Genomic DNA, 22,549 nt, shown 5'->3' on the forward strand with positions numbered 1-22,549 from the left:
GGACAACTGCAATAGCACTAACTTATCCCACTGCCTCTGGTCCCCTGTCTATTCTTATACGGTGGCAGAAAAATCTTTATAAAATACAAATACAATCATGGCTCTTTCCTGCCAAAAATGACTTCCCCATAAAGTAAAGGTCAAACTCCATTGTTTATGATGTAAACCCCCTCAGGTGTGGCTACTTCTACCTAATCTTGCACTGCTCTATCCTTCCCATGCAGCATTACAGCCATGACAGCTGTTTGCAGTTTCCATAACACCCTGTACTTGTGCATGGCCCTTCCTCTACCTGGAGTGCCCTTTTCCCCCTGTGATCCTGGATAAGACCCCACTCAATTACCTGCCCCTCTTTCCCAGTGTTCCAGGCAAAGCCTCCTCCACTCCTTTGTGCCAGCACTTGGCTTTACACTTCCTTCCATGTATTATCAGAAACAGTATACTGCCTTGTAATTATTTTTAAAGCAAAGTTTATTTTCCTTTTCCTAGCAAAGAGACCTAAATAAAGGGAGAGAACTAGCCATGTGAATATGACTTATACAAAAAAGTAATAGAAAGAAGGGAAAAAAAACCCAACTCTCACCATTTAAAAATCCTTCCTTTTATTCTTTCCTTTCAATCATTTTTTCAAGGCTTATTTTACAAATATAGTTGGGAACATACAACATAAATTCTGTCTTGCTTCTTCATGTAATATTATAACATAGTGACTTTCTCTTGATATTTAAAAATGTTTCATGTATTTTTATGGAAACCTATTTCCATGTTATTTCTTGGCACCTTAACTTCCTCATCTATGAGTCTTGTCTTACATGTATTTCTCGTCCATAAATTTTTTAGATCTAGTGTTTTCCAGTGATTTATATAAGATTTTTCTATATCAAAAATGTGAGATTTTTGGCTATCAAAAAGCCCAATGGCTATCAAAGCCATTGGGCTTCCCTGGTGGTGCAGTGGTTAAGAATCCACCTGCCAATGCAGGGGACAGGGGTTCGAGCCCTGGTCCCGGAAGTTCCCACATGCCGCAGAGCAACTAAGCCCGTGCGCCACAACTACTGAGCCTGCGCGCTATAGAGCCCATGAGCCACAACTACTGAGCCCTCGTGCCACAACTACTGAAGCCTGCGCACCTAGAGCCCATGCTCTGCAACAAGACGAGCCACCTCAATGAGAAGCCTGGGCACCACAACGAAGAGCATCCCCCGCTTGCCACAACTAGAGAAAGCCCGAGCGCAGCAATGAAGACCCAATGCAGCCAAAAATAAATAAATTAAAAAATATATATATATAAACAAACCATTTTCAGTTAAAAAATATCATTTAAGACTGAATTAGGCTGCAAATAACAGAAAAGCAGGTGTATTTGTTTTCTGTCCCCCAGCTTTATTGAGGTATAACTGACAAATAGAATTGTATATATCTAAAGTGTGCGACATGATGATTTGATACGCGGTACACTGTGAAATCATTACCACAATCAACTTCACACATCCATCATCTCACATAGTTACCTTCTTTTTTTTTTTTTTTTTTTTCGGTATGCGGGCCTCTCACTGTTGTGGCCTCTCCTGTTGCGGAGCACAGGCTCCGGACGCACAGGCTCAGCGGCCATGGGTCATGGGCCTAGCCGCTCCGCGGCATGTGGGATCCTCCCGGACCGAGGCATGAACCTGTGTCCCCTGCATCGGCAGGCAGACTCTCAACCACTGCGCCACCAGGGAAGCCCTCGTTACCTTCTTTTTGATGAGACTGCTTAGGATCTACTCTGTTAGCAAATTTCAAGTATACATAGGTGTATTAGTTTTCCATTGTTGCTATACTAAATCACCACAAACTTAGTGGCTTGAACAACACAAGTGTGTTCTCCTATAGTTCTGGAGGTCAGAGGTCCAAAATGGGCCTCATTGGGCTAAAATCAAGGTATTGGCAGGGCTGTGTCCGTTCTGAAGGCTTTAGGGGAGAGGATTTGTTCCTTGCCTTGTCCAGCTTCTAGAACCTGCCTGCTTTCCTTGGCTGACGACCCCTTCCTCTGTCTTCAAACCAGCGATGGCAGATTGAGTCCTTCTCACGAGCATAACTCCCACCTCTCCTTCCATCATCACATCATCATCTCTGTCTCTGATCTCTCTTCTGCTTCCCTCTTCCAATTTAAAGACACTTGTGATTACATTGGGCCCACCTGGGTAATCCAGAATACTCTCTCTGTTTTAAGGTTAGCAGAATAGCAAACTCAATTCCATCTGTACCCTTAATTCCTCTTTGCCATGTAACATAAAATAGCCACAGGTTCAAAGGATTAGGATGTGGACATCTTTGGGGGGCCCATTGTTACATGCCACACCAAGCATAAAAACAAGTGAGGTGTTTAATTGTCTTATGCAAAAATAAGTCTAAGGGTATCAGTCCAGGACTGGTATGACAACTAGTCATACCATCAGATATTCAGGCTCTTTCTATCTTGCTGCTATATCATCCTTAGTGTATGGACCTTTGACACTGTACTTATTGCCTCATGGTTGCCAGATGGCTGCTGAACCTCCAGGCATTTCTTCTATGCTCCAGGAAGGAAAAAGGTGGCAGTGTGAAGGGCAAAGGAGCAAAAGCTAGAAGGGAATGTGTCTTAGGCCAGATTCACCAGAAGCAGACCCTGGCCTATTCACGTGTTAGTGGTTTACTAAGGAAGTAGTTCTAGGAGATATCAGTAAATGGATGGAGTAAGAGAAGAGTATAGAGCCAAGTAAGGGAGTGCTTCAGCCTGAACTCAAGGGCAGCACAGCATGAATTATACAAGTTTGTGTCGTCTCCATCTCCAAGAAAGTAGCAGATTCCTGCCCCAGTCAATGGGAAAGGGATGGGGACGTGAACACCCGGGCCTTCTGACATCTAGGCGAAGAGGCTCTTGCAGCCCAGAGGTAGCTGTCTGAAGAAAGTAACAGGTGCCAGATGTTAGGGTCAGCACAGAGACGAGCGCAAGGCGCCCGGAGCAGATAAAGGGTTTCTGAGGGGTCTGGGCAGAGCACCAAGCACTAGCTGCAATTTGTCTCTCTTGTGAAGCCTCTCTGGATGCCCTGGTTGGCAATCTCCAACACATCCCTTCTGTCCAAGCTTGTCACATAGCCACCCCTCTCTGCAAAGATGTCTAAATCAGGATTTTTAGTTGCATATGTTGCTACTTTAATAGAACTGGAGTTCTGTTAGTAAGTGAAAAGGAGAGAATGGATATTGGGTAGGCAACCATCAGAGTCTGCCAAAATGTATTTCTTGTTTTGTCAACTTTAACTTTTAGTCATTTTTCTTAAACAGAAGATTTAAAGTTTTACCTTGTAGATGTTTTCTTTTGTAATTTCTACCACTATTGAAAAATTAAAATGCCCTTATTAAACAGATCTGATAAATATCAACTTATATTTTATCTGTATTTTCTAGTTTATAAAATATTTAGCTCTTTGATCTGTATCTTATTTTGAAGAATAATTTCAAGTATTGCTGCAGATGATTATCCATACAAACACACTTTTTTTTGTGGTCTGTGTATTCCACTCCACTGGTCTGTTTACTCCTTCAGTACCACACTTCAGTCTCCTCACTCTGAGACTCTCCAGAGTTTTTGTTCCAGTGCTTAAAACTTTGTTCGAGTGCTTTTCATGCAATGTGGTTCCTGAATTCAAGTCAACAACTTGCTATGTTGGGCGTATTGAGAGAAGGTATGTCCATTTTCAAGCTGACATAGTTGATCCTCATTGTTCGTGGATTCTATATCTGTGAATTCACCTACAGGTTAAAATTTATTTGTACCCACAAAAATCAATATTTGTGGTGCTTCCATACCCATTCACAGACATGGGCAGAGTGGTGAACCTTTGAATTGCCCAGGACACGAGTTTCCCAGCTGAGATGGAACAACTCACACTCTGCATTCTTATTTCTGCTCTCATACTGAGGACAAGGGTCTTTTTTGTGCTCAAGTTAGTGCCATGTTTTTTGCATTTTTGTGCTTTGTGTTGGTGATGTTGATGTTTAAAATGGCCCCCAAGCACAGTGCTGAAGTGCTGGCTGGTATTATTATGTGCAAGAAGGGTATAGTGTGCCTTATGGAGAAAATCTGTGCGTTAGATAAGCCTTGTTCAGGCATGAGTTGAAGTGCTATTGGCTGTGAGTTCAACGATATATATTAAATAAGAAACACACAGAAAACAAGGTTCTGTGTTGATCGGTTGACAAAAATACGATCAGAGGCTCACAGTAATCTAACCCTATATTTCTCTTAGTATAGTAGCAATGGTTCAGTATTTGTTAATTCAGTGTTTGTGGTGATTTTACAGAACATAACTACTGCAAATAACAAGAATCAAGTGTACTTTCCTAAGGGATATTTGACGATTATTTGGGCTACTTGTGATTTTTAACCTCGAGTGTACCCACGTCACCTCTTGCTCCTAAAAGATGGGACTCCTTGTATCTTATTTGGGCATGACACAGGAAGTATTTGGATGCCTGTGACATCCCCTCACTATGCCTTCCTCTTGAGGTTGTTTAGACCCTGTTATTTAGAAGTCTGGTGAAGGATTTTCATTATTTACTTTAATATAGTGTATCTTCAGTTTCATCATTAAAACAACAACAACAGTGGTTTTGTATTGAGAAGCACTGAATACAGATTTTAGGGAGGAAAAGAAAATTGTACCCTGATTAGTGATGTCGTACATTCCTCAGTGACTTATAAAAGCTTTTTCTTAATGATAAAAATAGTTGCCATTAAGTTTTACTGTCTTCCAAACACTTCAGTAAGCACTTTGTATGCTCTATTTTATTACATCCTCACAACAATCCTGCAGAGTAGGTCTTATTATCTTCATTTCATAAATGAGCATCTGTAGATCAGGGAGCTGCGTTTGAATCCAAGTCTATTTGACCTAAAGTCCAGGTCTTTCCAGGTCTTTCTACTAAAGCATTCACAGTAGACACTAGTTGTTTATATTTACTGTCCTTCCTTGTGGGTAATTAATAAAACATATTAGGAGAATATGAATGAAGTTTACTCAACTGAATGTGTCACATTAACACCTTCTTAACTCGAGGGAAGACAAACAAATGTAAAGAGCATGATACATATTCACATATCCATAAATTCAACCCATGCTTTATTACTTTAACGAAGAAAGAGAAATGTGTAGGGAGTAAAAAAGGAAGGCACACACCAGACCCCCTATTTTTGTAATATATTAATTAATAATAAATACAAACAGATATTAGTGTAATATCTACATTTCATTAGCTTGAAAAAAGCACACAATTCCAGAAATGGCACCTTTAGCTCCAGAATGCCCTGACAACGAAACAGCAATTGCTACATCCAACAAATGAAACAGATCTTTCTGCAGGTGCTTTCAGGGTAATGGTAATTAAATAAATTTTTGGTTACTCCTGTCCTGTGTCCTGCACTAAGTTGATTAACCTGTTTAATGAGTATATGAGAATGACCAAAGCTGACCTCACATCAAAGAGCCCCATTGTTACTGTGTGCTGACCTGAATTTTAACCATGAACTAGGTTCTTTAATTGCTCCACAGATGTGCTGGAAAATAGAGTAGGTATTTTAAGCGGCAGTGAGTTTCTTTTCCCAGATGTGTTCCATTACTCAACATACAGTGTTAGATGCTGGTTTGCATATCCAGGCTCTGAACACTCCCCCTCTTTGCAAAGATTCGAAGTTTAACAGTTACCTTTGATACATCTGGCAGTGGTGATCAGTTTTATTTCTATGGTAAAACTTAGCTATGTATTATTAAACATCACAAAGGAATTTAGAAAATAAAGTCTGTAAGTAAGTCAATAGTGAATAAAATTAGAATCCAGTCTTCAGGAATCCCTTAAGGCCTCCAAGAGGATCGTTAGAAGCAGATGCGGCTTCCTTAGTGTACTGTTAGCAAGAGCCAACTGTTACTTCAAGCTCTACGTGCCAGACTGTAGAAAAAAGGAAGCTGGCTCTTAAGTGACAACACTGATTTTTTGAAACCCTGAAACTCAGTAACATTTGTTGTAGTCTTCTTTCCAATTCCTCTGCAACATGTTTTTTTGTAAGCAAGGTGAAGAGGGTGTTGTCACTATCCATTTGCAGTAGGACGACGACATCCCAATCTCACTTTTCACTGTGGCACTTTTTTTTTTAAAACACTGAAGTTCATATACTTCTGTTGCTTAAGCCTTAAAAAATAAGCTGTCTTATAGTGGGAAGCAGCCTCATAGCACAGGGAGATCAGCTCTGTGCTTTGCGACCACCTAGAGGGGTGGGATAGAGAGGGTGGGAGGGAGGGAGATGCAAGAGGGAAGAGATATGGGAACAGATGTATATGTATAACTGATTCACTTTGTTATAAAGCAGAAACTGACACACCATTGTAAAGCAATTATACTCCGATAAAGATGTTAAAAATATATGAGCTGTCTTAATATCTTTTTTCAACAAGCTTTTTTTTTCTTGGTAGGCAGGTGGACATATGTAAATAAGGGTAAGTAAAGCAACTACTGCTCCCTTTGCTGTAATCTTTCCTATGCCCATCCCTGGAGTGGAAAGTGGACCCACTGAATGCAGGACGGGGCTCAAATGACTTCTGTCATCCAATCTGCATCTTATCATCCGTGACAGCATCCCCAGATGTACATATGAAATAGCACCCAGTCCAGGCTGGGTGGGAGGGGTGGAAGCAGTAGGAAAGGCAGTGGGATCGAGGGAATGTATGGGACCAGCGGGGTACAGCAGGGTGCAAATGCCTCTAATTTCTGCAGGAGCCGGCCTGATCCCAGCAGTCTTGGATTCTTGAAGCTGCTCTCTTTCACTTCTTCTTTTGTCTTGCCATCCGTCTTCCTCATTTAGTTTCTTGTCCAGACACTAACTTGTACTACAACCTTGAGATAGTCATTTAACTTCAACTTGCGCCTCAGTTTCTTCATCTATAAAATGAAGTTGTAGTACATTATCTCCAAAGTGTGTTCCAGTAAATGAGTTGTCTCCTATTTTGTGGTCATCTTGTCAGGGTACTTGACTAGGAAGATGATTAAACTATTTCCTAAAGTCTCTTCTTTTTCTGAGGTATCTTTGGATTTTATTTCATGTTCCCCCACGAGTATTTTTTATAGATAGTTTTTTTTTTTTTTTTTTTTTTTGCGATACACGGGCCTCTCACTGCTGCGGCCTCTCCCGTTGCGGAGCACAGGCTCCGGATGCACAGGCCCAGCGGCCACGGCTCACGGGCCCAGCCGCTCCGCGGCATGTGGGATCCTCCCGGACCGGGGCACGAACCCGTGTCCCCTGCATCGGCAGGCGGACTCTCAACCACTGCGCCACCAGGGAAGCCCCTATAGATAGTTTTATAAAGAGACAAAATAGCTGGACTCCAGATAGTCTCAAGATGATGTCAGGATTGCCCCCAACCTCCCAGTTTTCTGAAGAGAAGTATCTACATTTGTACATGCTGGTACAGTATCACAGCCAGAAAGAGGCCACGTAAGGAAAGTCAGAAAAGGTGGGGACAGCAAGGGTGTTTGTGTGGTTGGCTAGATCCCATTAGTGGTGATTCTGTCTCTGAATAGAAAGCATTAGATTGTTTTATTGTTTGGGGAAGATTGCGAGCACATCAGCTGGACCTCTCCTTCACTCAGTAAGTCAGCAGGAGACCAAGGAATTTTTGTTGCTCAGTGTGTCTGGCTGCCACTAGTCCCACGTCTAAGTGGGTAGTAGTATGTTTCTTCGCCCTGTCGACCGGTGTACCCTGCAGTGAAACCTTCTGTAGATGCTGGCGACAGCAGAGACGCTCAGAAACACACTTTTGGAAAGGCAGTGTCTGAAGCACCTTCCTTAGGGCTGCTCAGGTGGGAAACTGTCCTGGGAAAGGTGGTGGCATGGGGCGGGCAGGGAGTGGGAGTGATGGAAGGAGAGCCAAGCCTGAAGGGGCAGAGAGGGAGGAGAGTCCACTGAGGCTAGTAAGATACAGGTCCCTCTTTGGAAGCAACGCTCCCAGAACTTACCTGCCTTGTAGTTCTTTTTCTCCATTATCAGAAATCTCTTTTGCTTGCTTTTTGCATTTTTTTTCAGGCACCTATGTCAGAGCCCTTCTGATTCATATTTTGGTTCCTATGTAACTAGAGGGGAGGGGAAGGGTGTCAGGATTATGCCAAGATGCTGGGATGCTGGTGCACATGTTCCCTCATGTCCTGTGCAGAGAGAAGACCCACTTTGCCCAGGGACCACCGCCCTCCCCCAGCAATCCTCCCCGAGAATTCACTAACCCAAGGAACTTAGAGTAAATGGGTGGAGGATAGACTAGACTAGAGAAAGACCGCGCACAGAAATGAAGCCCCAACACAGCCAAAAATAAATAAATTAATAAAAAACCAAAAACAAACAAAAAACAAGGGACAAGAATTGCTGTGAGTCTCCAAAATGCCAGAAATTTCTAAAAATAAAACCAATGACAGGGAGAGAAAGCCCCACTTACCTTTAGCTTGTACATAAATTCAGTTATATATAATTCAGTGTATTCTGTCTGAAAACATTGAATTCCCAAACAGAATAATCAGTTTAAAATTAATGTGGTTTATTAACAATTAAAAGTGATAACACAAGCTGAAGAAGATTGGAGGTGAAGTGTTGAGTTTCCTTTGATAGGTAGAGTAATTACAAAGTGTGCTTTTGAAGTTCAAGAAGACAGCCTTAGGACACAACATTTTGAAAGTAAAAATTGGCTTGCACTCTGTTCAAGTGATTTATTTTGCACTAAGAGATGGGTGTGAGACATGATGTGATTTAAAATTTCATCCCTTGATGGAACCGCTTGAGGGTGACATGATTTTTTTCTTTTTTTCTTTTCTCAGCCTGCTTAGCCTATGAAGTTTCCTATCTAAAAGTTAATCTTCTGAAATTCCTTAGGAATTTAAGGAAACCTAATCTTTTGGTGTGTAAACAAAAGGGGCTAAGTGTATTGCTTTCCCTCTGCCACTCAGGAGCCTAGGAGTGTCAAAGTAGCAGCTAGCAGGATCTAGTGCTGACCATGGCAAAGCAAATCCAGCCATTCTTGTTTTGTTGCCTATTAAGTAATTACCTTAGGAAAACTTCACCTTTACCTTTAAAAATGCTTTTTCTCTCTTCAAGGCTTGAAAGGTCTGGGGGTGAACAGAGGAGGGGAGATAGAATATATTGAAGAGGGAAGTTAAAAGGAACTGGTATTTAGTTCAAATAGGCTAGAACATCAAGGGAGAGCTCATTGAGGGAAAGAAGGTGAATAATAGTTTAAAAAACTGGTTGACGGCAAAGATATTTCACATGTTTCACTGAGCGCTTCTGCTCTATTTCCAACAGGGAAAAGAAATACATTTAACAGACTTTAAAATTTCTTCAGTAGTCTATTTGTGAAGAGAAAAAATACTTGAAAAAAATGTGTCTATCATGGTATGCTAGCAAATGCTTAAAAACTGGCTGTTTGGAGGAGGGGAGGGCAGGCCCTGATTTGTAGTGTTTGTCAATTTCCTTGGCTAAACACTCCCACTCTGGTGGATTCTACAGTGTGATGTCACAGAACATGAAGCTGGAAAGAGATGTGCAGTAACACACTGTTAGTTTTTCCACCACACGATACAATAAACATAAATAAACCCCAGAACATAGGTAATTGTAAAATGTAGTAAAAAAAAAAAAAAAAGATAAAAGGGGACTGATGAGTGGTTTTTTTGTTTTGTTTTGAGTACTTCTTATCTTTTTTAAAAATGTGATTTAATTGTAAGTCTATATAAATTAATTTTTAATAATGACTGTGTTTAACATCCAGCTCACAACTTTCCTGACAATTTAAGTTGGCTCTCAAGAACCAGTTCAGGCTGGTTCCAGCACACTGCTAAGTACATGTATGACATGCATGGAAAGGGGTTTGGAGGGTTACGCCCCAAATTACTGACTGCGGTACTCACCTGTTGCTGGGGGGAGTCGTGGTGTGTGGAGGGCACCTTCACGGTTTACTCCGTATACCTCTCTTTCGTATACGCTGCTAGTGTAGTGAGAGTAAATAGAAAATGGTTTTCATAAAATATCTGTTGTCTTAGTATCAGTGCCTTTCCCGCTTCTTTCAGCTGAGCCGAAGTCCCTGAGGTAGTACGGCTAAATGGAGAGAGTATGAACTACGCACTAAAAATTTGGTTTTTAATTCTGGTTTGGCCCCTGGCAGTCTCGGTAACCGAGTACAAGGTATTTAACCTCTCTGAACCTTGGGACCTTTGTTAAATGAAGATATTTGGATTTTATCTCTAAGAGTCTATACAGTTCTAACCTTGACATTTCTGATTATTTCTGATGTCATTCAATATGTGCACTCCTTGCAGGAGATCCAGAGCACTCACTCCCACAGAGGCTTCTGTGAAGTTCTAACACATCATATTTATTTTATTTTATTTTTTTAACATCTTTATTGGAGTATAATTGCCTAACAATGGTGTGTTAGTTTCTGCTGTATAACAAAGTGAATCAGCTATACATATACATATATCCCCATATCCCCTCCCTCTTGTGTCTCCCTCCCACCCTCCCTATCCCACCCCTCTAGGTGGACACAAAGCACCGAGCTGATCTCCCTGTGCTATGCGGCTGCTTCCCACTAGCTATCTGTTTTACGTTTGGTAGGGTGTATATGTCCATGCCACTCTCTCACTTCATCATAGCTCACCCTTCCCCCTCCCCGTGTCCTCAAGTCCATTCTCTACGTCTGCGTCTTTATTCCTGTCCTGCCCCTAGGCTCTTCAGAACCGTTTTTTTTTTTTTTTTTTTAGATTCCATATATATGTGTTAGCATATGGTATTTGTTTTTCTCTTTCTGACTTACTTCACTCTGTATGACAGACTCTAGGTCCATCCACCTCACTACAAATAACTCAATTTCATTTCTTTTTATGGCTGAGTAATATTCCATTGTATATGTGTGCTGCATCTTCTTTATCCATTCATCTGTCGATGGACACTTAGGTTGCTTCCATGTCCTGGCGATTGTACCACATTGTGGTACATGACTCTTTTTGAATTATGGTTTTCTCAGGGTATATGCCCAATAGTGGGATTGCTGGGTCATATGGTAGTTCTATTTTTAGTTTTTTAAGGAACCTCCATACTGTTCTCCATAGTAGCCGTATCAATTTACATCCCCACCAACAGTGCAAGAGGGTTCCCTTTTCTCCACACCCTCTCCAGCATTTATTGTTTGTAATTTTTTGATGATGGCCATTCTGACCAGTGTGAGGTGATACCTCATTGTAGTTTTGATTTGCATTTCTCTAATGATTAGTGATGTCAAGCATCCTTTCATGTGTTTGTTTGCAATCTGTATATCTTCTTTGGAGAAATGTCTATTTAGGCCTTCTGCCCATCTTGGGATTGGGTTGTTTGTTTTTTTGATATTGAGCTGCATGAGCTGCTTGTATATTTTAGAGATTAATCCTTTGTCAGTTGCTTTGTTTGCAAATATTTTCTCCCATTCTGAGGGTTGTCTTTTGGTCTTGTTTATGGTTTCCTTTGCTGTGCAAAAGCTTTTAAGTTTCATTAGGTCCCATTTGTTTATTTTTGTTTTTATTTCCATTTCTCTAGGAGGTGGGTCAGAAAGGATCTTGCTGTGATTTATGTCAGAGAGTGTTCTGCCTATGTTTTCCTCTAAGAGTTTTATAGTGTCTGGCCTTACATTTAGGTCTTTAATCCATTTTGAGTTTATTTTTGTGTATGGTGTTAGCAAGTGTTCTAATTTCATTCTTCTACACATAGCTGTCCAGTTTTCCCAGCACCACTTATTGAAGAGACTGTCTTTTCTCCATTGTACACTCTTGCCTCCTTCATCAAAGATAAGTTGACCATATGTGCGTGGGTTTATCTCTGGGCTTTCTATCCTGTTCCATTGATCTATATTTCTGTTTTACATCGCATTTATTAACTTATTTTATTTCCTGACTTTTCAAAAGACTGTGTACTTGAAACTCACTGTCACTGTTGGTAATCATAAAAGTTGGTTGGGTTGAGAAAATTGAGGTATGGAAACTAGCTGAAGGAAGGTCCAGGAGATGGTCTCTGGTTAGCTCTATTCCTAGCAGAGACCTTGTTGATTGACTGGATTGTTGATGGTGTGTGCCACTAGAGGCCTGGACACTGGGCCCTGGAGGAGCCCTCCCCATGCTGCCTGGTTCCTATTCTTCTGGCATGTATTGGCTTGAGTGGCTGCCCTGAACCTCATTGTATGTTGAGCTTACTCTAGTCTCTGACCTGGGATGTTAGGAGTTTGGTTCCCAATCAAAATGATGACATCAATTTTTACTGTTTTTAGTTTTAAACTATAAAATATCAGATACTGTGGGCTTCCCTGGTGGCACAGTGGTTGAGAGTCCGCCTGCCGATGCAGGGGACAGGGGTTCGTGCCCCAGTCCAGGAAGATCCCACATGCCGCGGAGCAGCTGGGCTCGTGAGCCGTGGTCACTGGGCCTGCGCGTCCGGAGCCTGTGCTCCACAGCAGGAGAGGCCACAACAGTGAGAGGCCCACGTACCGCAAAAAAAAAAAATCAGATACTGTAGAAAGTTTAGTAAATACATATGAGAATAAAACAAAAAGGAAGATCACTGATTTTAAAGTGTGGAACTTTACATTTTTGTTGTTGTGTTTTGTATATATGTCTATAAAGTTTTGGATGTTTGAAAGAACATCATCTTTCTTGAAAGTGAGGCCCGGTATACATATAGAGTATGGGCCGTGGGGCCAGGCTACCCAGGCTGGAGTCCTCGTTCCACCCTCTGTGTGAGCTCCTGCAGTTTACTCTGCCGCTCTGTGCCTTCGTTTGCTCATCTGTAAAAGGAGGCAGATAGAATCTGCCTTGTAGGTTTGTTGTGAGGATTGAGTTAATACCTATAAAATGCTTATAGAACAGTGCCTGGCAGACCATTCAATAAGTGATAACTTCTAATTTTATTCTATTGTATATCATGTACCATAGTTTACTAAACTCTTACTGTTGGACATTTAAATGGCTTCTGATTTTTCACAATTGAGATGAAATCTCATAAGTTATAACTTTACACATATCCCCAGGATAAATTCTCGGGCCTGGAATCACTGAGTATGTATATTTTGAGGTTTTAAGTGTATATTATGAAAATTAAAGTCCTCCTTATACTCAGGCAAAGACCATCCACATCAGTGCATGAACACGTTCCATCTCTCCCTCACATCAGTGCTGGTGACTAGGCTGGGCTTTCACAGTCCTTATCAAAACGGGAATCACAGTCTATTTCCATAATATATACAAATCTGTGATCTTCATCTTTTTTTTTTTTACATCTTTATTGGAGTATAATTGCTTTACAATGGTGTGTTAGTTTCTGCTTTATAACAAAGTGAATCAGTTATACATATACATATGTTCCCATATCTCTTCCCTCTTGCGTCTCCCTCCCTCCCTATCCCACCCCTCTAGGTGCTCACAAAGCACCGAGCTGATCTCCCTGTGCTATGCGGCTACTTCCCACTAGCTATCTATTTTATGTTTGGTAGTGTATATATGTCCATGCCACCCTCTCACTTCATAGCTTACCCTTCCCCCTCCCCGTATCCTCAAGTCCATTCTCTAGTAGGTCTGTGTCTTTATTCCTGTCTTACCCCTATGTTCTTCATGACATTTTTTTTTTTAGATTCTATATATATGTGTTAGCATACAGTATTTGTCTTTCTCTTTCTGACTTACTTCACTCTGTATGACAGACTCTAGGTCCATCCACCTCACTACAAATAATTGAATTTCGTTTCTTTTTATGGCTGAGTAATATTCCATTGTATATATGTGCCACGTCTTCTTTATCCATTCATCCGATGATGGACACTTAGGTTGTTTCCACCTCCTGGCTATTGTAAATAGAGCTGCAATGAACATTTTGGTACATGACTCTTTTTGAATTATGGTTTTCTCAGGGTATATGCCCAGTAGTGGGATTGCTGGGTCATATGGTAGTTCTATTTGTAGTTTTTTAAGGAACCTCCATACTGTTCTCCACAGTTGTGATCTTCATCTTAAGTGCAAAGTGAATGCCCTGAGATACTATTAAACTATGAAAATTTAATTAAATTGAAGGCAATCATTCTTTTCCAGAAATTCATTCACCTTGTTGTACCTAGGCATGGAAATACCTCAGTGCTGAGCAGTTCGCCCTCAGCCCACCACTGGGCAACAACACCAGCAGAGACACAAAGTGCCTCAGGGAGCAGTGCTCCCCCGGGGTGGAGTGCAGAGGCCCCCCGTTCTCTCCTTTTCAGCCTTCTTGTCGCTGCAGATTCCGACACACTTCCCCATGGCTTTGAGGCAGACCCTGTACACAGCCTGAGGGGAAGACGTGATGGCCACCTCTGCTGCTCTCACCTCTGCTTGAGAAGTGTGTCAGCACAAATCACGGCCAGCCTGACAGGGACGTTGATGAGGGAACTCTACAACGAACAGGCAGTGTACCAGTCAGGGTCCAGTCAGAGAACCAGAGACAGCAGGGCCCTGGAGACCCTCAGGCAGGAGCCAAGGCTGCTGCCCACAGGTGGGATTTCTTTTTCCTCGGGAAAAACCTCAATATTGCTTTTATGGTTCTTCAGTTTATGGGAAGCGTCGCCCCCCACCCCAGATTATCAAGGGTAATCTCCTAAAGTCAGCCGATTGTAGATGTTCACCACACCTGCAAAATTCCCTTACAGCAACACCCAGATTAATGTTTAATCTAAGAACTGGGGACAGTAGCCTTGCTGACACATCACAGGCAGTCACGAGGAGCCAGCATTCACGAACAGCGGTCCAACTGCTACTCCCACCAGGCAGCCCTCTTCGATTGCTGAGAGGACGTAGCGCTGCCCTTAGACAACTCCTCTCCTGAGAGAGAAGAGGGCTAACCTCTCCTCATAGGAAGGCGGAAGGGACCTTGTTATCCCTATTTTCACTCAGGATGATTTGGAAATTACAGTTCATCAGGCTCATGTAATTAATGATTTCAGAGGAAAGTCTAGAATATCCACTCAAAGGACTATTGGAAGCAGTAGAGGGCGAATCTGTATTTCTTTACAGAAAAACTGAAAAGCCTCTTTAGTAGGTTAATTTGAATGGGGACCCTTGAAAGGGGCTCCGGTATGCAGTATTTATCAAGCTAACTTGATTACAAAATCAGTTTTTTGCTGAGCACCTTTTGGGTCTAGTGTCCCATGAAAAAGTCTGGGGAAAGATGTAATCAGTAGTGTTAGCCCCTCAGACCACCCATTATGAGCCAGGCATTATGACCAGTGCTGGGAACACAGGGCTGTGTAAGACCTGCTCAGACACTCATCTCATGGAGCTTATGTCTTTTTCTAGACATGCATCCCATGAGGAAGGGATCCCCTGATTCCTCAGCTATTCCAGATGGAACCCCACCAGACCCACCATCAACCCTAGTGCATAAGTCTCCTGTAGGTTAGAGGATTATAGAAATGAGACCATGTGTCCAAAGAGCCTGTGCTTTGGCTGGAGGAAGGGAAGTGCTAAGAAAAATCACATCTGTCTTGCCCGATAACTACATCAAAACCAGAAGAAAGAGAATCCCTTTACAGGACTAGGGTAGACAGTTCGGCAACAAGCAAAGCCTCTGAAGTTGATGGAAATAAGAGGTGGCCAATCTCCCCTTCCTGCTGCCGATATTTTCCCTGACAGCCAGAGACATCCTTGATGGAAAGCCTTGAATGTGGGAAGATGCAAATAACTAAAAAACTCAGGTCTTTCACTGCCATATAAAGTTAAAAAGCCGGTCAGGAAAGCCCATACCTGAGGTTCTCACCTCTAGGTTCCTGGCTGGTGCCACTTTGCTGAAGAGGAATTTTAGTCTTTCGTGGGCCTAAAAAAGAAGCCAGATTGGCTATCTCATGCAGGACTGTTGATTCCTCGGTTTGCCGCACCCTGTATCTCAGTGGTCAGGCTCATCTGGCCAGTTGGAACATATCTAGCCAGCTCCTAGTTGGTACAGCTGCAGGCTTTCTAGAGTAGGTGTCGTATCCTAGGGAGGTGCTTCCTGGCAAAATGGAGAAAGTGATTCTCCAAGAGGGTCACTGGGAGACAGGGAGAAGATGAAAGGCAATCCTTCCTTCATCTTACGCCTGACATCAATCAACACACTTGTACTGAACGTTTCTTTTATGCCATGTGCAAAAGAAGGGGACACTAAAGTAGGTCAGGTATCTTGACAGTAGAAATTTAATTCAAATTGGGAAATTATAAGTAGATATTTTCCCAAGTTGGAATTGGGCATGGGCCTGAAAATTGTTCCTTTTATGTTTGTTCTAGTTTCCAGTCTCTGCCTTCTCAGCCCCTTGCCCATAATGCCTTCCATTTGCAGGCCCAGCCATACCCAACTCTTTTTTTTGTGTGTGCCTAAAGTTTTTAGTTTTTTTTTTTTTTTTTTACATCTTTATTGGAGTATAATTGCTTTACAGTGGTTTGTTAGTTTCTGCTTTATAACAAAGTGAATCAGCTATACATATACATATATCCCCATATCCCCTCCCTCTTGCATCTCCCTCCCACCCTCCCTATCCCACCCCTCTAGGCGGTCACAAAGCACCGAGCTGATCTCCCTGTGCTATGTGGCTGCTTCCCACTAGCTATCTGTTTTACGTTTGGTAGTGTATATATGTCCATGCCAACTCTCTCACTTTGTCACAGCTTACCCTTCCCCCTCCCCAATACCCAACTCTTAAATCAGTTCTGATCAGAACAGTGAGCAGGTTTAGTAGCTTTGGCTTATGAGGTAGTGGGGGATGACTTAATCTTATTACCACAGACTTTTTGGGATGAGTACAGACCTGCCCATTCAGTTGTAGCTTCCCCCTAATATTGTCCTCCCACTGATTTTCACCTCATCCCATCTTGATGTTTAAATTTCCTTGACATTCCTTCTTCTAGATCCCTTTGGAGTCTGCAAAGGATACTGCATAACTTGTAGGAATTAGTCCTAAAGCAAGTCAATTTCCTCAACCAAACTCACACTCAGCCTGAGCAAGATTAATCCAAGTAATAAAGAAAATTTTCGTTAAAGGTCACATGTGACCGCATGGAAACTTATGAATGGCAGTGGTCAGTAATGCATGCTCAGGGGCCAGTCTTTGTGGGTTCAGATCTTGGATCTGCCACTTACTAGCTTTATAATCTTTGGCAAATCACTTAATCTCACTGGACCTCAGTTTTCTCATCCATAAAATAGGTATGCAAACTCATGGAGTTGTTGTGAGGATTAAATGAATGGTAAAACCTTTAGAAGAGTACATTTCACATAGTAAGCGATCAAAAAAGGTAACTATTGTTGTTACTATTATTATTTTCCTGGCTAATCTAAGGGGACTCTCAGTTCAATAGGAACAGAACTCATCAATTTGGGTTCTGCTGTAAGAGAGTGGTAGGGGTGTGGGGAGTGCTTATCTGGGCTGCTAAACTCACACTGTCCTTTCATATTTGCAAAGAGTTCAAGTTTGACCCTGGAAATGTTCACCTCACAAATCTGCTGTAATAACTTTGGAGTTAGAACTTAAAATATGGCCCACTCTTATTTTGAGTGCAAAGTAGAGACTGTCACCACTGCACACCACGTCTACAGCTCATCCGCTAAGCAGGGACTTAGGGTAGGGAAACAGGCAATTTCTCACCTCATTTACCTGCTGGGGCACTGCCTGGCTGAGCACCCCTCCCCACCTTTGAACACCAAGCTTTGAGCTGTTGCCTGAGACTCTCACCTTTTCTTTAAGAAGACTTCTTAATTTGACTATTACCCTCAAGGAAATTTACTTGCCAAAAATCCCAACAGTAACTATGGGCTGAGATCCTAAGGGTAAATTAGTATTGGATTTCTGGGCAATTTGCCCTAAATGCTAATGTATAAAAATGCACCTGGATAAGGACATTTTTCTTCTGAATCATAGATTCATGGTCTAATTTTTACTAACAAGAAGAGAAATGCTAGTTTTCTTTCTTTCCTTTTTTTTTTTTTTAAGCTAAGTACATTAAATAAGGTCTGCCTAGCTAACAGCTTGAAGGTAGGGACATTCACCTTTCCATCCCTCACAGCTCCTAGCCTAGTGTCTTGAACACATAGACACTCCCGATATCATGGTGGACTGCAAAGGGGACGTGTGCTGGAGGCATAGGAACAGGTTCAAATTTTAGTTCTGCCACTTATTTACTAGTGTTGGGGTCTTAAGTAAGTGTTTAACGTCTCTGAGAACCAGTTCTGAAGAAAATAGTGTAGGTAAAGTGCCTGACACATCCTCTTCTGTTGCTGTATGCTATGTGATTGAACCTGGAATTCCTTCCCAGTTCCAGGGACTCTCCTGGACTCTTGAGAAACTTATTATGCAGTACATAATTTTACAAACTTTTTCCAAAACCACTGTCATTAGAAAATAATTCATTCTGCATAACCTAATTTTTTTAATCATAGAGATTAATCACATTTGCTCTTTTCCTACTCGGTTAAAAAAAAACCAAACTAATGATTATACCTTTGGTAAAAATTAGCCATCATTTTTCTAGTAGAATATAAATTATTCTTAAATCAGTTTTATGAAATCATTAAATCCTTGGGACAGACATTACTGCTTTCTTTTTGAGTAACTTTTTACTTCATATCCTTTGGAAATTTTTCAATCCAAACTTCTAGGCAGAAAAAAGCAGATTACTTACCAAGAAAGATAATCAGATTGTCATCTGACTCTTCATAAGCAAACACTACATACTAAGAGATGATGGATTCTAAAGGAAAAAGGACCATGGCCCCAGAATTCCACATACAGCCAAGGTGTCATTCAATTGTGAAGATATGAAAAGACAGAAAACATGCTACCTACGTATCTTTTATTTAAAAAGTTACTCAGGGAAGTGCTCTAACCAAATGAAAAATAAATCAGAAGAATGAGGTCAAGAAGGGAAGCTGAGGTATACAAGATATAATGGTGACTATAAAATTTGTAGTAACTAACTAATAATATAGTTGTGAAGTTTAATTAATATTTTAAGAATTTTTATACCAGAAGAGAAAAATTATACCACAAAAAAAATTAGTCTTTAACTAAAATTTCAATTTACTTCAGTGAAGCCTGAGAGTGAAGAGAGGAATTAAAATTCTGCAGAAGATCTGATCGTGATGATTGAGCAGAGATAGGTTTAAGATTCTGAATAATTCTTGACTTTGATAGAGAAATGTAAGTTCACTTATATTTGTTAGAGTGATGAAAACGTTCAAGATCTACTCTCAAAGCAGCTTTCAAATATACATACAGTATTATTAACTGTAGTCACCATGCTGTACATTACATCCCCATCACTTATTTATTTTATAGCTGGGATTTTGTACTTTTTAACCTCTTTTTACCATTCCCACCCTGCCCACCCACCTTCTCCTCCCACAGCCATCAATCTATATATATATATATATATATATATATATATATATATATATATATATATATATATATATATAAATTTCTTTATCCATTCATCCACTGATGGACACTTAGGTTTTTTCCATATCTTGGCTATTGTAAATAATGCTGCAGTGAACTTGGGGTATATATATCTTTTTGAATTAGTGTATTCATTGTCCTCAGATTAAAACCCAGGAGTGGAATTGTTGGATCATATGGTAGCTCTATTTTTAATTTTTTGAGGAACCTCCATACTGTTTTCCATGGTGGCTGCACCAAATTACGTTCCCACCAACAGGGCACAAGGGTTCCCTTTTCTCCACATGCTCACCCACACTTGTTATTGTTAGTCTTTTTGCTAATAGCCATTCTAACAGGTGTAAGGTGATATCTCGTTGTGGTTTTGAGTTGCATGTCCCTGATGATTGGTGATGTTGAGCATCTTTTCATGTGCCTGTTGACCATCTGTATGTCTTCTTTGGAAAAATGTCTATTCAGATCCTCTGCCTATTTTTTAAATTGGATTGTTCATGTTTTTGATATTGAGTTGTATGAGTTCTTTATAGATTTTGGATATTACCCCATATCAGATATATGACTTGAAAATATATTCTCCCATTTGGTAGGTTCCCTTTTCATTTTGTTAATGGTTTCCTTTGTTGTACATTAGTTTAGTCTGCTTGTTTATTTTTGCTTCTGTTGCCTTTGCTTTTGTTGTCAAACCTAAAAAAATCATCGCCCAGACCAATGTCAAGGAACTTATTGCCTATGTTTTCCTCTAGGAGTTTCCACTCTTTTAAAATGCTTTTCAAAGAAGAAACTGTAGACCCACATTTTGAAAGCTACTTATAACTAACTTCTCTTTGCTTTATTAGGGATACAAAAAGACAAGTTTCTCTCTAATCTCTTTATGGAGGTATACATAGCAAAAAAGGAAGCAAATAGAATTTTTAAACAAAAATGTTTCCAACTACAGTTTCCTTCCATGCAGACAGAAAAAGGTGCAGGGACTTTGGCCATTTTTCTTAAGGACTGTGGTCATAATCTATATGTCTCGTCCCCGTCAGATATAGGGAAAGCCATTCCATTTCCAGCACAGAAGTGTCATGCCCAAATTGGGAGTTTTCCTGATCATCCTCTGTAACACTAGATACTTGGATTTGGAGCAAGGCAGGAGGGTCTGTCTGGCTTCTCCATTTCTTTCCACTCGGTGCCACAGACTGAGTGTCTAGCCCAGCTACTATTTCCAACAGCTAAGCTGCGCCAGGTTTCTAACATCCGCAATGAAATGTGGGCCCGGCACCTGGCTCGTCCATGTTTCCATGATTTGCACATCTTGCTTTCTTTGCCTAAAGCCCCCTCCCCTTCCCCCCAACCCGGTTACTACTATTTCTTTTTCAGTCTCCAGCTCAGATGCAACCCACTGCGGGAAGCTATCCTAGCTGACCTTGCCAGCCTTGGCTAGTAGCTGTCTTTGCATTTATTATGGCATGAATCCTGTTGTTTGTTTCTTGTTTGTTTACTGACCTGACTCCTCCTTGAGGCTACAGCTGCTTGAGGGCAGGTTGGCACCCAGCCCAGTGTCTGACATATGCTCCATCAATCAGCGTTCAATAAATACTTCCTGGGCCAATTCATTAATGATCAAGTGAGCAGGGATACCTCTTTTCCTGAGACTGGAGTGAAGCAGGAGAGGAGGCATGACAATAGAGCTGACTGGAGAGGTCAGGACAGAAGCAGAAGTTGTACTGCTCATGGGCACCTGCTTTGTCCGTGAAGGGAGGAGGTTAGGCTGCCTGCTGAGAGCAGGGGAGACAGGAACCTGGTAGGACCCTTGAGGAAAGCGGTAAAGGTTTGGAACAGCTGTTGCGGAGAACAGAAATGGAGTAGATGAGAAACCCTTGAGGGCCCAGCTAAGGAGGGAGCTCATAAATTTATAATGGTGCCCAGCAACATGAATATGCAATTTTCTCCAGGAAGACTTAGCAGACCTGAACTAGAAATAGACAAAATGATGCTAGTTTCTATTTATTCATGCCTCCTATATGCCAGAATCTATGCTATATGGTTAAGATGCCCGTTCTCTATTCCTCATAATAAAGCCTGTGTGTAGGTATCATTGTTTACACCATAGGGACAGAGAAACTGATGCTTATGGAGGTTAAAAACTTAACAAAGCCACATAGCTGGCAATTGGCAGAAGCAAAGGCAAACCACAGACTGACTCCAAAGTCTAGGACCTTGTCTGGGGCCATGTCATTCCACTGATCCTTCTGTGGGTCCAGCTGGGTTGAGCTGAGCTGGGGTTGGTCATGGTGAAGGCAGTGAAGGGACAAAGGAGACTAGAAAGAAGGGTACTGGCTAGCGTGCTGTTAAAAAGACTAAATGTGGGCTCTGGGTAAGCTAGTATCTGAATCCAGGTGTGTTTGGAGATCTCTAAGTGGTGAGGAACTGAAGGTGTCAGTAATATCAAAGAATAGATTTTAAAAGAGTAAAGAAATAGCAGAAGGACATAGATAGGAAGATGTGGTCTGTGTTTATGAGTTCAGAGTGACCCAATTCCAGGTGGTGATAAAGCTAAGGTGTTGCCATGGGAATGGATATAAATGAACCAGAATGAAGGGGGTCATAGAAATACAAGATCCTTCTGTATTGTTTCTTGGAAGGTTAATGCCTGGCCTATTTTAGATGTTAAATATTTTCAGAGTCAGTGAATAAATAAAAGGATGAATACAAAGAGAAACTATGAAGTCGTGGGACTCTTTTACTTGTGTGGTTTGTGAGCATGTATCACTCTTTTAGAACCCCAGTATACCCATAGATCTAATAAAATAGATGGAGACAGAAAATGGAAGTTTGCCATCTAAAATGAAAACAAAATGCTCCCTTGAAGCGACTCTCTGGTTTTGGAGAGTAGAGTCATAGAGGCTTAAATATTTGGAAGAGAGGCCTGTTTGGTTGGAAGAGAAAAGAAATTTCAGTGACAACAAAGTTATTGTTATTATGGCTGAGAAGAAGGGTGATAAAATTTAGAAATCTTCTATATACGCTTTGTTGTTTGTTCCTATGAT

The sequence above is a fragment of the Mesoplodon bidens genome (genome assembly GCF_964165515.1).
Source record: "Mesoplodon bidens genome assembly, chromosome: 1".
Classification (NCBI taxonomy): Eukaryota; Metazoa; Chordata; class Mammalia; order Artiodactyla; family Ziphiidae; genus Mesoplodon; species Mesoplodon bidens.